The sequence below is a fragment of the Sorex fumeus genome, unplaced genomic scaffold (genome assembly GCF_029834395.1).
Source record: "Sorex fumeus unplaced genomic scaffold, SorFum_2.1 ptg000072l, whole genome shotgun sequence".
NCBI lineage: Eukaryota > Metazoa > Chordata > Mammalia > Eulipotyphla > Soricidae > Sorex > Sorex fumeus.
In genome coordinates, this window is record NW_026606129.1 from 20,285,504 (window position 1) to 20,299,208 (window position 13,705).

Below are 13,705 nucleotides of genomic sequence, written 5' to 3' on the forward strand. Positions count from 1 at the left end.
GCACAACCTGAGTACAGTGCCAGGGCCTTCCCTCCATAAAGCTGGACCAAACAAAAAACAAACGGAGATTAGCAATGTTGTATTACTCTTTCCACACCCAATTTTTTTTTTAATTTTTATTAGTGAAACACCATGAGGTACAGTTGCAGAATTACAATTTTTTTGTGCTTGGGTTTCAGTTATATATATAGTGATCGAGTACCCATCCCTCCACCAGTGCCCATTCTCCACCACCACTAATCCCCGTATCCCTCCCACCCCCATCCCCCCTCCCATCCTGCCTCTATGGCAGGGCACTCCCTTTTGTTCTCTCTCTCCTTTAGGGTGCTGTGGTTTGCAAAAGAGGCATTGAGTGACAATCATGTTCAGTCTATAGTCTACTCTCAGCATGCTTCTCCCATCCTGGGAGGGTCTTCCCAACACCCTTTATTTGGTGCTCCCTTCTCTATCTGAGCTGCCTTTACCCCTAGAGTGTGCGACTGGCTTTCAAGCCATGGAGTAAACCTCCAGGTATTTATCTTGGCTATTCTTGGGTGTTAGTCTCCTATTCTGTTACTTTATGTTCCCCAGATGAATGCAATCTTTCTATGTGTGTCCCTCTCTTTCTGACTCATTTCGCTCACCATGGTACTTTCCATGTAGTACCACTTGTATGTAAATTTCGTGACTTAATCCTTTCTAACAGCTACATAGTACTCCATTGTGTAGATGTACCAAAGTTTCTTTAACCAGTCATCTGTTCTCGGGCACTCAGGTTTTTTCCAGATTCTGGCTATTGTAAACAGTGCTACAATGAACAAACAAGTGCAGATGTCACTTCGACTATACTTTTTTGCCTGTCTGGAATATATTCCCAGGAATGGTATTACTGGCTCAAATGGGAGCTCAATTTCTAAATTTTTGAGAATCATCTATACTGTTTTCCAAAAGGGCTGAACCAGTCGGCATTCCCACCAGCAGGAAGGAGGGTCCCTTTCTTGCCACATCCGTGCCAGCACTGGTTGCTTTTGTTCTTTTGGATGTGGGCCAGTCTGTGGTGTGTGATATCTTATTGTTTTGATCTGCATCTCTCTGATGATTAATGATGTAGAGCATTTTCTTATGTGCCTTTTAGCCATTTGGGTTTCTTCTTTGAGAAAGTTTCTGTTCATTTTGTCACCCCATTTTTTGATGGGGTTGGATGTTTTCTTCTTGTGGAGTTCAACCAGTACTTTGTATATACCTTGATATCAATCCCTTGAGATGATACACATCCCCTGGGATGTGTATTGGGCGAATATCCTTTCCCATTCTGAAGACTGTCGTTGTATTTTGGTCACTGTTTCTTTAGAGGTGCAGAAGCTTCTTAGTTTAAGATAGTCCCATCTGTCTATCTCTGTTTTCACTTGCTTGACCAGTGGTGTGACATCTTTGAAGATACCATTAGCTTCAATGTCATGGAGGGTTTTGCCAACTTTGTCTTCGATGTACCTTATGGATTCTGGTCTGATGTTGAGGTCTTTAATCTTATTTTTGTACATGTCCACACCCAATTTCTGCTAGGACTTCCCACTGGGGACTCTAGTGGCAATAAGAAAACCTGCAAAACATATGGTTCAGTTCTTTGCAACCCTTTGGAAAGTTGAAGAAAGTTGATGGACTGATGGAAGAACACAGTGGGATGGCTACCACAGCAACTGAAAAAATAGTTTGATTCTAGCTCTGATCATGTCTGAAATAGCTTCCATGTATTTTTTGCCTATATTAGTTTATTTGCCTATATTCAAAGGGTCTTTCACTTGGCAACTGCTCTTCGTGGAGGGGCTCTCATTGTACAAAAAAGCTGATAATAGATGCAAAGCATTCTCTTATGTCATTCGATTATAGTTATTTTTTTAAATATTAGTTTATTTGCCTTGCCTTATGATGAGCTGTTTATTTTTCTTTCTTCTATATATAGAACCCAAGACAGTATCAGTGCTAATGAAGTCTTATAATAACAATTATTATTAGCATGCTCTTATTCCATAAACTGGCAAGTTTCCGGTATGCCTTCAACTGCATTCCCATTATTATAATCATATAATGTCTAGCAATAACATCACATTAAAATTTCAAAGAATTTTTTCTCTGTTCTCTGACAAAATAAAATCTTTACTTGTTTACAGATTACAATTCCTATTTTCAGTCATAAAAGGGAGCTGATATAAGGAATTTTCTGGTTGATAATGCTGAAGGTAACAAAAAGTCAGTGTGGCAAATTGTGTTTCACGCAAGTTCTGAGTGATGATCACTGACCAAGGTGTGCCAGAAGCAAAAGGGAGAATGTGATGACTGAGTGGAGAGACAGAGAAAGAGAAAGAGAGAGAGAGAGAGAGAGAGAGAGAGAGAGAGAGAGAGAGAGAGAGGTGATAGGGAGCTGGTGGTCATGGGAAAAGAAAAGGACATATTATTCAACAAATATTGGGCAAGCATCTACCGCATGCTTAAGTGCTGTTTCAGCTGTTGGCTATAGAGTAGAAATCAGACATACACAATTCTTCAGACATCCTATTCTAGTGGGGGAGGGGGACAGGTTGAAAAAAATATGATTATTTCAGGGAATGGTGGTTATAAGGAGGAGGTAATATTTGCTGAATGGGTTATTTGGAGGGGGTGTCCAAGACGTTTCTCTCTGGATAGTGACTTAGTAGGAGACCTGAATGAAGACCTCAGCAAAAAACCTTCCAGATGCGACAGAGTCCCAGAAGCCACAACAAACTTAGCATTTTTGAGGAATCAAAGAGCAGCTGCATGGCTAGAACACAGTGAGAGAGGGAGAGATGGAACGGGTTGGCTGCAGCAGCAGCTGCATTTTATTAAACCCACAAATTAGGGTGGAACCATTATTCCAGGATGACTGTGAAACAAATAACACAGGGATTGTAAAGGAGGGATTCCATTCCGTTAGGCATGGCATTGTGCTAGGTGCTTAAAGGACACAAAGATGAATAAGGCACAGCTCATACCTCTCAGGAGAAGTCCAGTGAGAGCAGGAGAGACCAGAATCAGAAATGACCCGTGACAAGAAATATGTATCAGGTGCAATGGTTGTGCAGAAGAAAAACATTAAAATAAAGCAGCAAACTATGAAAGATATTTTTAAACAAATTTAAGAGGATTGCAATGTTTCAAATGCAAAAAAAATTATTTTGGCAAATGTCACAAGGGATAATGTCATTTCTTCTGGTATTCACCAAAACAGAATTGGGATCGTAGAGTTTAGAGTGAAAGGGATGTTAATTACCACTGAGTTCAAGCTCTTAGTTTTATAAGGAGAAAACAAAAGAGGTGAAATGAGTAACTCAAGGCTAGTAAACTGATATGGCCCATGAATATTTGTCGGGCGTGTCTTGATTTTTGGTTTTTGTTTCATTTTGTTTGCATATAATAATATAGCATAGTGAAGACTCAGAACTATGTTTCCCACATTCTGAAACAATTTGGAAGTATAGTTCTGCTAATCTCATTCACTCATTTAGTCAAGTATTTATTGAATATATGCTGATCATATGCCATTGAACATCTATTAGATGCTAAGCATCTATATGCTCGGAAACATTTTATGCTAATCACTGCAATCCCACAGAGTGAATAAAAAAAAAGTTAAAAATGTGCAATTGTTATTTCCCCCTCGCTGAATGTAATGGAAAGTAAGAAGTCATTATAAGTAAAACCATAAATTTCCCAAAGCATGACAGTAATTCTGGGCTTCCTGTCTATAAATAGGTTGGTCCAGTCTAAATGGACCCCACTCATTTCTTTAAATCACAATTAGTAAGTAACCATCCACAAACAGCTGATGTTGGAATTGCATGATCTAGATGAACAAACTTCATACTAGGCATTTAAAGATATGTCTGTGGGATGACTAATAGCCTATATGGAGAGTGAAATGCTCAGCTGCTCGGAATTCTTAGCAGGTCTCTGAATTCTGTCTAAAAATATTGGCAGCAACATCTGCCCTCATTGTTGACGCATGCTGAGAAGGCTTTAATATTCACCCAGAACAGGTAGGCTCTTGGCTTTCAGGGGGTTGAATAAAGATCTTCTACCCAGCAATCTGTGTAGATTGCCTTTAAACATCCATGGAGATAGTGAAAACTGCTGGAAATTTACATTTTAGTTTCAAGATGATTGGTATTTGTTAAAGAAATCATTCATTGGGAGTCAAGAGACAGGCTCTGTTGTCACCTCTTCTCTGAACTCATCTGTGGCTTTGAATGTCCTATCTGTTCAGTGATGACCATTTTCTATTATCTAGGGGACACGTCTGGACTATTGGTGGGTTGTCTTCCAAGCCATAAGCACTATATATATATGTGTGTGTTATATAAATATGTTTTATATATATGTATATGTTATAATACATGTAGTATTTTCTAATCCTAATGACTTTTCTCCTTTAAGCTGCTCCCCTCATTTGGAATGCCATTCCTTTATTTCTGTGACTGAAACCAAACAAAAGTAAAAGAAGTCCATGATCAGCCATTAAGTCCTAACTCAAAGTAAACTTTCACCTTTTGTCACAAAAATGATCACATCTCCCTCAATATTCTATAGATTTATTATGAATATGCTCTTACTATGCATCATTTATTTGATTTAGTTTATATCTGGGCCGGAGCGATAACATAGTGGGTAGGGCGTTTGCCTTGCACGCAGCCGATCTGGATTCGATTCCTCCTCCCCTCTCAGAGGGCCTGGCAAGCTACCGAGAGTATTCCACCCACACAGCAAAGACTGCTAAGCTCCCAGTGACGTATTCAATATGCCAAAAACAGTAACAACAAGTCTCACAGTGGAGATGATCCTGGTGCCTGCTTGAGAAAAGTGATGAACAACGGGAGGACAGTGACAGTGACATTTATATCTAGCAATCCTTTCAACTACCTTCCCTCATCTAGAAGCAGAGAAATGAAAGCTAAGGTCAAGTTGCAAGCAATGCATAGAATGGAGATTCAAACATTTAAATCCTAAATGTCGCTGTTTAAGTATTTTATTTTCTAGTTATCTGACCTCTGCTAGCAAAGGATACCACAAGTAGCTTTATAGATCTTTATGTGCACTGTGGAATGTAAACTCTTTGAATAGAAAGACTAAGGTTAAGTAGAGATAAGGTTTGAGGTAAAGATCAGTTCAGTTCACTTTATTAAGTTGAACTGATGTTATACCATGTTGGTGCAAGATGAAATTTGCAATAATAACCATTAACAGAAAAGAGATTAAATGAAACTCACTGTTAAGAACACAAAAGTTCTGATATTTCTTTCCTTCTTTTTTCTATCTCCAACCCTTCTTTCCTTCTTTTTTCTATCTAGAAGGGATACTAGTGTCTATGAAAGTAGACATAAAAGCACCACTGCATTTCCCAGCAAGCACTGCCAAAGCTCATTTTCACTTCTGTTGCAAAGGACAAGTTTTTTACAGGGGCCAGACCCAGAAGAACTGAGAGGTCATTTGGTGCCAGGGACCAAACTCAGGACCTCATACACGCATAGCATGTACTATACTACTTGAGTTATATTCCTGGTCTCTGTAGATGACAAAGTTTAAATCTAAATATTTTAGCTAGACTTTGCACCATCTGAAAATGTTATCCCAAATATTAATGTTAGAACTTCATAATGTCTCCTCCTCTCACATCCAGCATAAACAGCCACAACTTCTAGTTGGGGTCATTGAAGTCATACCAGTCTGGATTTTTCCATTCCTATAGCCTTCAGTCTCATTCCTTTAGGCAAATTAGCAGAGCTCCATCAAAATACATTCTTAATTCATAAGCAGATAATACTCTGAGCTGGCAAGTCTCGTAGCTGTGTATAGTGCTGGCATTCATTCCTTATCCAGCACACCAGCAACTGCTCCATAGCCAAATCCCCTGTTAAGTCCTTTACCACACTGTTTATGTCTCCTGTAGGGCCTCCAGAATATATTTTGTGCATCTTGTCTTAGTTGATCCTGAACTATAGGCCTAAAGATATTGGCTAAAACAGATATCGGTTCATTTGTGGGTTATTTCTTTTTATATTCCACTATGTATTTACCTCTTAGAACTCTTGTTCTAGTATTACCATCTATATTTAATTGATGAGTCAGTTTTCAATTGTTATTTCTACAACAATGGTTAAAGAATCTTAGCAGAAAAGTACACCTTTGCTCTTTTTAAGAAGGAATTTAGACATAAGAATGCATAATTCTACTAAGATTCATTTGATCAATCTCTTGGTTCTAAGTGACAATAAAGATTCAGAATTCTGGGCTGTGAGATCATGTAGTAGGTAGGGTGCTGGTTTACATGCAGTTGACCTGGATTTGGTTACAGGAGCGAGTCCCAAGCACAGAGTCAGGAGTGACCCCTGAGCATTTCTGGGTATGGCCCTAACATAAACAAAAAAATAATTTAAATCTCAAATTCATATTAAAATAATACACAAGGTCCTTAGAAGCAGACAGATTGTTTTCCTCAATTAGACCCATTACCCCACACAAAGTTTCTTGAATAGATTAGTCCATTTGTGTTGAGCCCAACTGTGTTTTTTTCTTCAATGTGGCTCATTTCATTTACATAGCAGTTGGAAGGGCTGGAGTGATAGCACAGCGGATAAGGCATTTGCCTTGCTCGCGGTCAACCCGGCCTATCCGGGTTTGATTCCTCCGCCCCTCTCGGAGAGCCCAGCAAGCTACTGAGAGTACCTTGCCCACAGGGCAAAGCCTGGCAAGCTCCCCATGATGTATTCCATATGCCAAACACAGTAACAAGTCTCACAATGGAGACGTTACTGGACCCGCTCGAGCTAATCGATGAACAATGGGAAGACAGTGCTACAGTGCTACAACAGTTGGAAATATGCTGATAACATTTTTCAAGTTAGGGGAAATTTCTTGAATTTTAAAGCATCTAGGTAGCAAGAAAAGTACTGCACAAAATCGTTAACAAGAGTTTTTCCTTGAGTTTCCAAATCTTTGGAACCTGTTCTGCTTTGCACTCTCCCTAGAGCTATCAATTCTACCCAAAGCAATCTTCAGCAGTAACAACAACAACAACAACAAAAAATCCCACGGTCACGGTCCTGCCGCTGTTCATCGATTTGCTAGAGCAGGCCCAGTAACGTCTCCATCATGAGACTTGTTGTTACTGTGTTTGGCATATCGAATACATCACAGGTAGCTTGCCAAGCTCTGACGTGCGGGCGAGAGACTCTCGGTAGCTTGCCGGGCTCTCCAAGAGGGGTGGAGGAATCGAACTCGGGTCGGCCATGCTGGCCGCTTGCAAGGCAAGTGCCCTACCGCTGTGCTATCGCTCCAGCCCAAGCAAACAAAAAATAGATAAGCAAGGGGCAGGAGAAATAGTACAGCAGGTTGGGTTCTTACTGCGAACACAACAAACCTGGGTTCAATCCCCAGCATCCCATATAGTTCCCAGATCCCTGCCAGGAGTAATTCCAAAGTGCAGAACCCATGAGTAATCCCTGAACATTGAAACAAACAAAAATAAAGCAAAAATGACTACACACACACACACACACACACACACACACACACACACACACACACAGAGTAGGAGATGCTTCACTTCTTTCACCCTCTTTATAGCACTGCATTTGACCTTTATGCATACTTCATTCCATGGTCTCATGATTTAAATGCACACTTTAAAGTTAACCAGTTTTGCCAAGCATGTGATTACTGCAGGAAGACATGGCAGTTGTGTGGAGTGGAGAAGGGGTGAGGTCCTGCTGTTCCTTTTTGTATTCACTTTATCAGCCAGAGGAGTAAGTTTTCCCCTGTGGCTCCCTTCAGCTTGGTTGTCATTTTTCAGCAGTGAAAGCTCCATCAACAGATAGCAGCCTCTCCAACAGAAGAAAGAGGATCTGCCACTTTAAATTTTCAGCAGGCAACTGGCATTTTATTATTTACGTATTTCATGTCATTATGTTGGATAATATAACAAATGATGCAATCAGATCCACGGGAAATTTAAAGTGGTGTACACCTGTTCTCACCTGGGAGAATAGCAATAGCTCATACACAACTTCCCCAGCTGAAAACCAGCAGCACACAAAGACTTTGCATAGCACTCTGCTCCCAGACTGACAAATAGGCCAAGTTGAAGAACATGAAATAAATCCCTTTAACCTTCTTTAATCAGCTTCAGACTTAAAAAAAAAAATAAAATGATCTTTCCTTTTGTTTTTAAAAATGAAAAAAGGGATTTGGGGGTCACAGAATTAGCTCCCTAATCTGCCGTAGAGGCAGAAGTGTGAAAATCAAGTATAATCACTACTTTTCTGAGCTCCTGGCTGAATTTGCCTGCTAGCCCTAGAGATGAACCCATTTATCAGTAATGCTGTTAATTTCTGTATTAGAGGAAACATGATTGTGTTTTCTGCAGTGAATGAACTGGGAAAATATAGTTATCAGAAGAAATTTTTCACAGGTCATGAAAGGACACACTCCACCTCGTTCCTAGCCCCCCCCCTTCATGTTCCTTGGAAAATTTGGAAATTAGTTAAGGAAAAATAATCCCTCAGATATATAATCAATCTGTTCTGTTGCTACTCTTTGAGAGTCATCTGGAAGTGGTATCAGGATGTGAGAGATGCAGAAATAAGGAAAGCACAAACTCAACAGACCAAATCCACAAGGCAGTGAACATTCTGAAAAGACAATGAATAGTCAGGCAAAATTATTTATTTTTTCTTTAAGACTAGTTCTAAATCCTAACAAAATTTACTAACTTGCTAAGTTGACCTGCTAGGGCAGTCAGATAAGATACAGGACTCCCTGTAAAATCTGAATTTCATTTAAGCAGTCTATTTAGTAAAAAGTATATCCTAGACTTTGCCTGCTAGAGATGTAAAATATTACTCTATGTCCCTCATAAAACATCCAATCTTGTAATATATAGAGATATAATGAACATTTTTAAACATTTTGTAAATTATTTTGAATATTAAATCACTAAAATAAAAGATTAAATCTTATGCATATAAAAATTTATGCTACAATATACTTATACTATATAAAGTCTCCAGAGATTGTAAAAGGCCTACTCATCATAAAAAATAACTTCCTGTGTACCTAAAATTTAAATTTAATTTAGCCTAGGAGGGTTTAGGTTTTGCAAAATCTGGTCATCCACCTATGAAGAAGGGGACTTGAGCTACCTGTAAGTTGCCCACTCGGGCAAGTGCACTGCTCTGCCTCATCTGGATTCAACCCACAGCCCAGTCACAGACATGCTAACTCACTCACTGGCCCACACAGGACATAACTACGAAAGTAGATTAAAGAGTTTTCCTCCCTAACATCCATGGTAGATGTGTCAAAAATGCTTCTAGCCAGTCTTCCCCAGGAAGATGCCACCTCCCAAATGGGAGAAGGCCCAGATTCTACTATCATGTCAGCAGTGTAAAAGAGCTTCAAGGTTTTGAGCTCTAGAACCTTCCATCTTTACCCTCAGCAAGTGCCATGGAGCAACAAACTACTGTAGACACAGCTCATCAACCTTAGTATCCTTCTTATAAGAGTGGAGTAAAGGGAAATCAGTTGGGGGGGGTCTATGCTATTTCTGACCCAACTGTGGTATATCAGTTAAACTCATCTGCTCACAAGAATACTATGGTCCTTCATGGGAAGGGGGGCTTTGTGGGCCGTCCCCCACGCCCCACCGAGGTCTCCAGCTGCCCCCCACGAGCGGCTCTCCGGCACGGCCACGGCCCCGGAGGCACAAGGACTTATCACAGAGAACCAGCAGCTTGGAGCAGAAAAGCAAATGGACTATGTGTTAAACCTGGCATGCCAGGACTACAGAGCACATAAGATAAAGTTCTCAACTTCCTATTCTCTCTGATACTGGAATAGATCCCATCTGCTGGATGGGCATCTGGATAAGTTTGAGCAGTGATTCTGGCTCTCAGAGTGATTTTTGTTTCTTTAAAAGGCTTCTGCTATCTTGATAATATACATTTTAATGAGCATGAATTAGTGTCCATGGATAAGGCCTTCAAATGTGTATGTATCAGAAGATTCTAAAAGAATTGTTAAAAAAGCAGGTGGAATATCCGGTTTGCAGGTAGAAGCTAAAGTTGAAGGATTTACATCTGTAGTACATGGTTATGGGGGGCTCATATTATTCTCCTTTCCGGAAGAAGCAGCTGTGAGTTCTGGAAGGTGGCCAATGAGATTTTCTGCCGCCGGCAGGAGGTGGCTTATGGGAGTGACCCCTGGGTCACCGGAGACTGGGGGAAGCTAGCAGAGGATCTCTGTTCCCAGATCCCATTGAGCCCAGAGTCCAAGGTCACAAAGTTCCACATTACCTGGGTTCCATGGGACTTCACTCATGCGTAAGACTTGGCCCGAGCATGTGGAAAGTAGCCTGGAGTGTTGCGGCGGTTGAGTTGTGGAGGTTGGCTGCCAGGGCTGGGTCCCTAGGGGTGGGGAGGGCTCTCATCCACTCCACTCTGGGGCGCCCCGAGTGAAAACAGCCTGGCCTGGAGTCCAGTGGCATGGTTATGCGGGCCTCATTTCATGCTTCCTTCCGGGAGAAGCAGCCATGCGTTCTGGAGGGTGGTGTGTAGTACAAGCCCAAATAATACTGAAGCTTCTGGTCCAGGGACGATATGTTAAGAAGGACTGCTTCTGTTGCTGCTATTGCTGCCACTGGGCAAGGGAAAGTCGGATCCTTTCAGTCTCGGCTGCTTCTCTCCCTCAATCCCTCTCAGGGTAGAGCATAGAACTAGGAGTTTTGAATCCTAAAGACTTCTGCAGACTGAAATCCAGAGTCACTTCTGATATCTTCCCTGAAGCAGAAGTGAAAATACTCTGTTATTCCTACATTTTGAGAATCTGACCCCATGCTGTCTGAGTACCTAGAGGTCTTATTTTCTCCTGTTGCAAGGTTCATGCATAACTTGACTGAAACAAAGAATAAAAGTACCAGGCTGGAGAAGTAGTATAGGAGGTAATGCTTGCATCCCGAGAACCTGAGTTAGATCTCTGCCAGCACGACATGGTCCCCACAGCACCACTGGGAGTGACCCCTGAGCACAGGTTCATGAGTAACCCCTGAGCTCTGCGCCTCTGCTGGGTGCATCTCCAAGTCACTCCCCCAACCCCTAGAAAAAAGAAAAAGAAAAAGAGTGTACCCATTAGCAGTATATATACTTCCACTAAAGTGGCAACCAAATGTGCTCTCTTGGATGGAAGACACTGTTATTTCACTGCAAAATCACTGCTACAGCATAATCAGCATACTCTGTTCTTTCAGTCCAAAATACTATGTACCTGTCCTTGGAACTTTTTGCACATGGGAAGTTGGGACCTTAGACTCTTTAAACAGTCATCAGAAACTTAAAAAAAAAGGAATTTTAAATGCACTAGGTGGATCTAAAGTTACGCACGTTCTGTAAGGGTGGCAGAGTGACATACCAAACAAATCTCATAATGAGTGGCACCAAGGGAGGCACATCAGTTAACAAACCCAACGACAGCAGAGCAGAATCTTCAGGCATAGAAAAAGGATATTGGTGCTGGGAAATGTACACTGGTGGAGGGATGGTGTTGGAATGCAGTATTACTGAAATCCAATCATGAACAGCTTTGTAAGGGTCTATCTCACAGTGATTCAATAAAAAAGTTTTTTAAAAAAGAAAGAAAATCAAATGTTTTAAGTCCAAACTTTGCAATATTATATTGAGTTTTCTTACGTGTAATATTTTAACTATAATGCACAAATCAGTCATGACTAATGTGCGAATTTTTTTTCAAATCATTAAACTTCCACAAACAAATGATATGCATTGATTTGGACAATTTCATTGGAATGTACAACATGACTATTCTGTATATACTACTCTTGCACGGTCACGGTCCTCCTATTGTTCATCGATTTGCGCGAGCGAGCCCAATAATGTCTCCATTGTGACACTTGTTACTGTGTTTGGCATATCGAATACATCACAGGGAGCTTTGCTGTGCAGGCGAGATACTCTCAGTGGCTTGCCGGGCTCTCTGAGAGGGGCGGAGGAATCGAACTCAGGTCGGCTGCGTGCAAGGCAAACGCCCTACCGCTGTGCTATTGCTCCAGCCCATTCTTGCACTAAACACAATTTAATAATAAATTATTCTTGATTCTGGCTCAATTTTTGAAAAGGCATCACGCAATGGTCATACCACACAGTTTTGCCCAAAAGAAATTCCATAAAATGTTACAGTTACATGATAAAATATGGTGAAATTAAGCTTTCATACCACATACCTTCAGATCAATGTTAGGAAAGAATTGCATGTGTGTTATAGCTATGTATTAATTCCTTTAAAAAGAAATAAATTCACACCTAGTTAGTGTTACATTAAACAAAAAACACAGTGTTTCTTATTGTTTCTTTGCTCTTAGTGAGACAGAAATTTCTCTATAGAATTGAGAACACATTTCCCCTCCCATCTCCAAACCACTATCATGTATATATAGATATATATATACACTATATATATACATACACACACATATATATACGTATATATAAATACATATGTGGATGTAGAGAAGATAACACCTTAACAAATAAATTAACTCACTGTTACAAGTGCATTTTCAAAAATATTCTTTTTGTTTTATTTATAGGCAATACATATTTTAATACAAAATAGAAGTAGGGACCAGGCAATGATACAGCAAATGGGGTGTTTGCTTTGTATGTGGCTGACCCAGGGTCAATCCCTAGTACCCAATATAGTCCTCCAAGTCCACCAGGAGTGATCCCTGAGAGCAGAGCCAGAAGTAAGCTCTGAGTATTGTGCTAGAACAATAAATGAATAATTAAGTCATTTTAAATTTAAAAAATAAAGGAAAAAAGCTTGAAAATAAAGCTAAAGTTAACCCCTATTCCACTGCTCAGAAGAATCTTTTGAAAGTTTAGTCTCTTTTCTGATTTTCTATGTTGTCTTTTTTCCTTTTTAAAGATGAAACCACACTATAAAAACCATTTTATCTTTTTTCTTTTAACTAAATGATAAATTGTGGGTATTTTCCTATGGCATTAACTATGCCTCAAGAATATAATTTCAAATGACTATGAAGTGTTCTTTCCCAAAGCTGTGCCACAATTTATTTTGTCTATCCCCTATTGTTGGGAATTTGAAGTATTTCCTTTTTGCTAATATAAATCACATCAAGAGAAATTTTCAGGTTAAAATGCCGTTCTGGCTGGTTGCCACAGCATAACTTCATCAATTTTTCCAACAAAAAATACCTACAAAAAACAGAAAACAAGACAAACTCTCAGTAATTCTGAAAATTTTGATTGATGATCAATTGAATGCTAGAATTTTAAGGGACTAACAGATATAGGGACAAGAAGGGGGGGAAAGGCAAGGGGAGATTAGAAGCAAGAGAATGGCCCGAGAGAAAAATTCCTGAGAAAGGCCCAGGATATATAGACGATAATCCTCTCAAACATCCTGCTCTTTCCCAACCCCTTTATTTTACCACCTTGCATATCTTAAACTCATTGCACATCCATCCCCCTAGTTAAGAGAACATATTTTTTTTTATTTATTTATTGAATCACTGTGGAAAAGGTTACAAAGCTTTCAGGTTTAGGTCTCAGTCATGCAAATATCAAACACATTTCCCTTTATCAATACTTATTTTTTACCATGAAGAACCCCAATAAAACCCCAC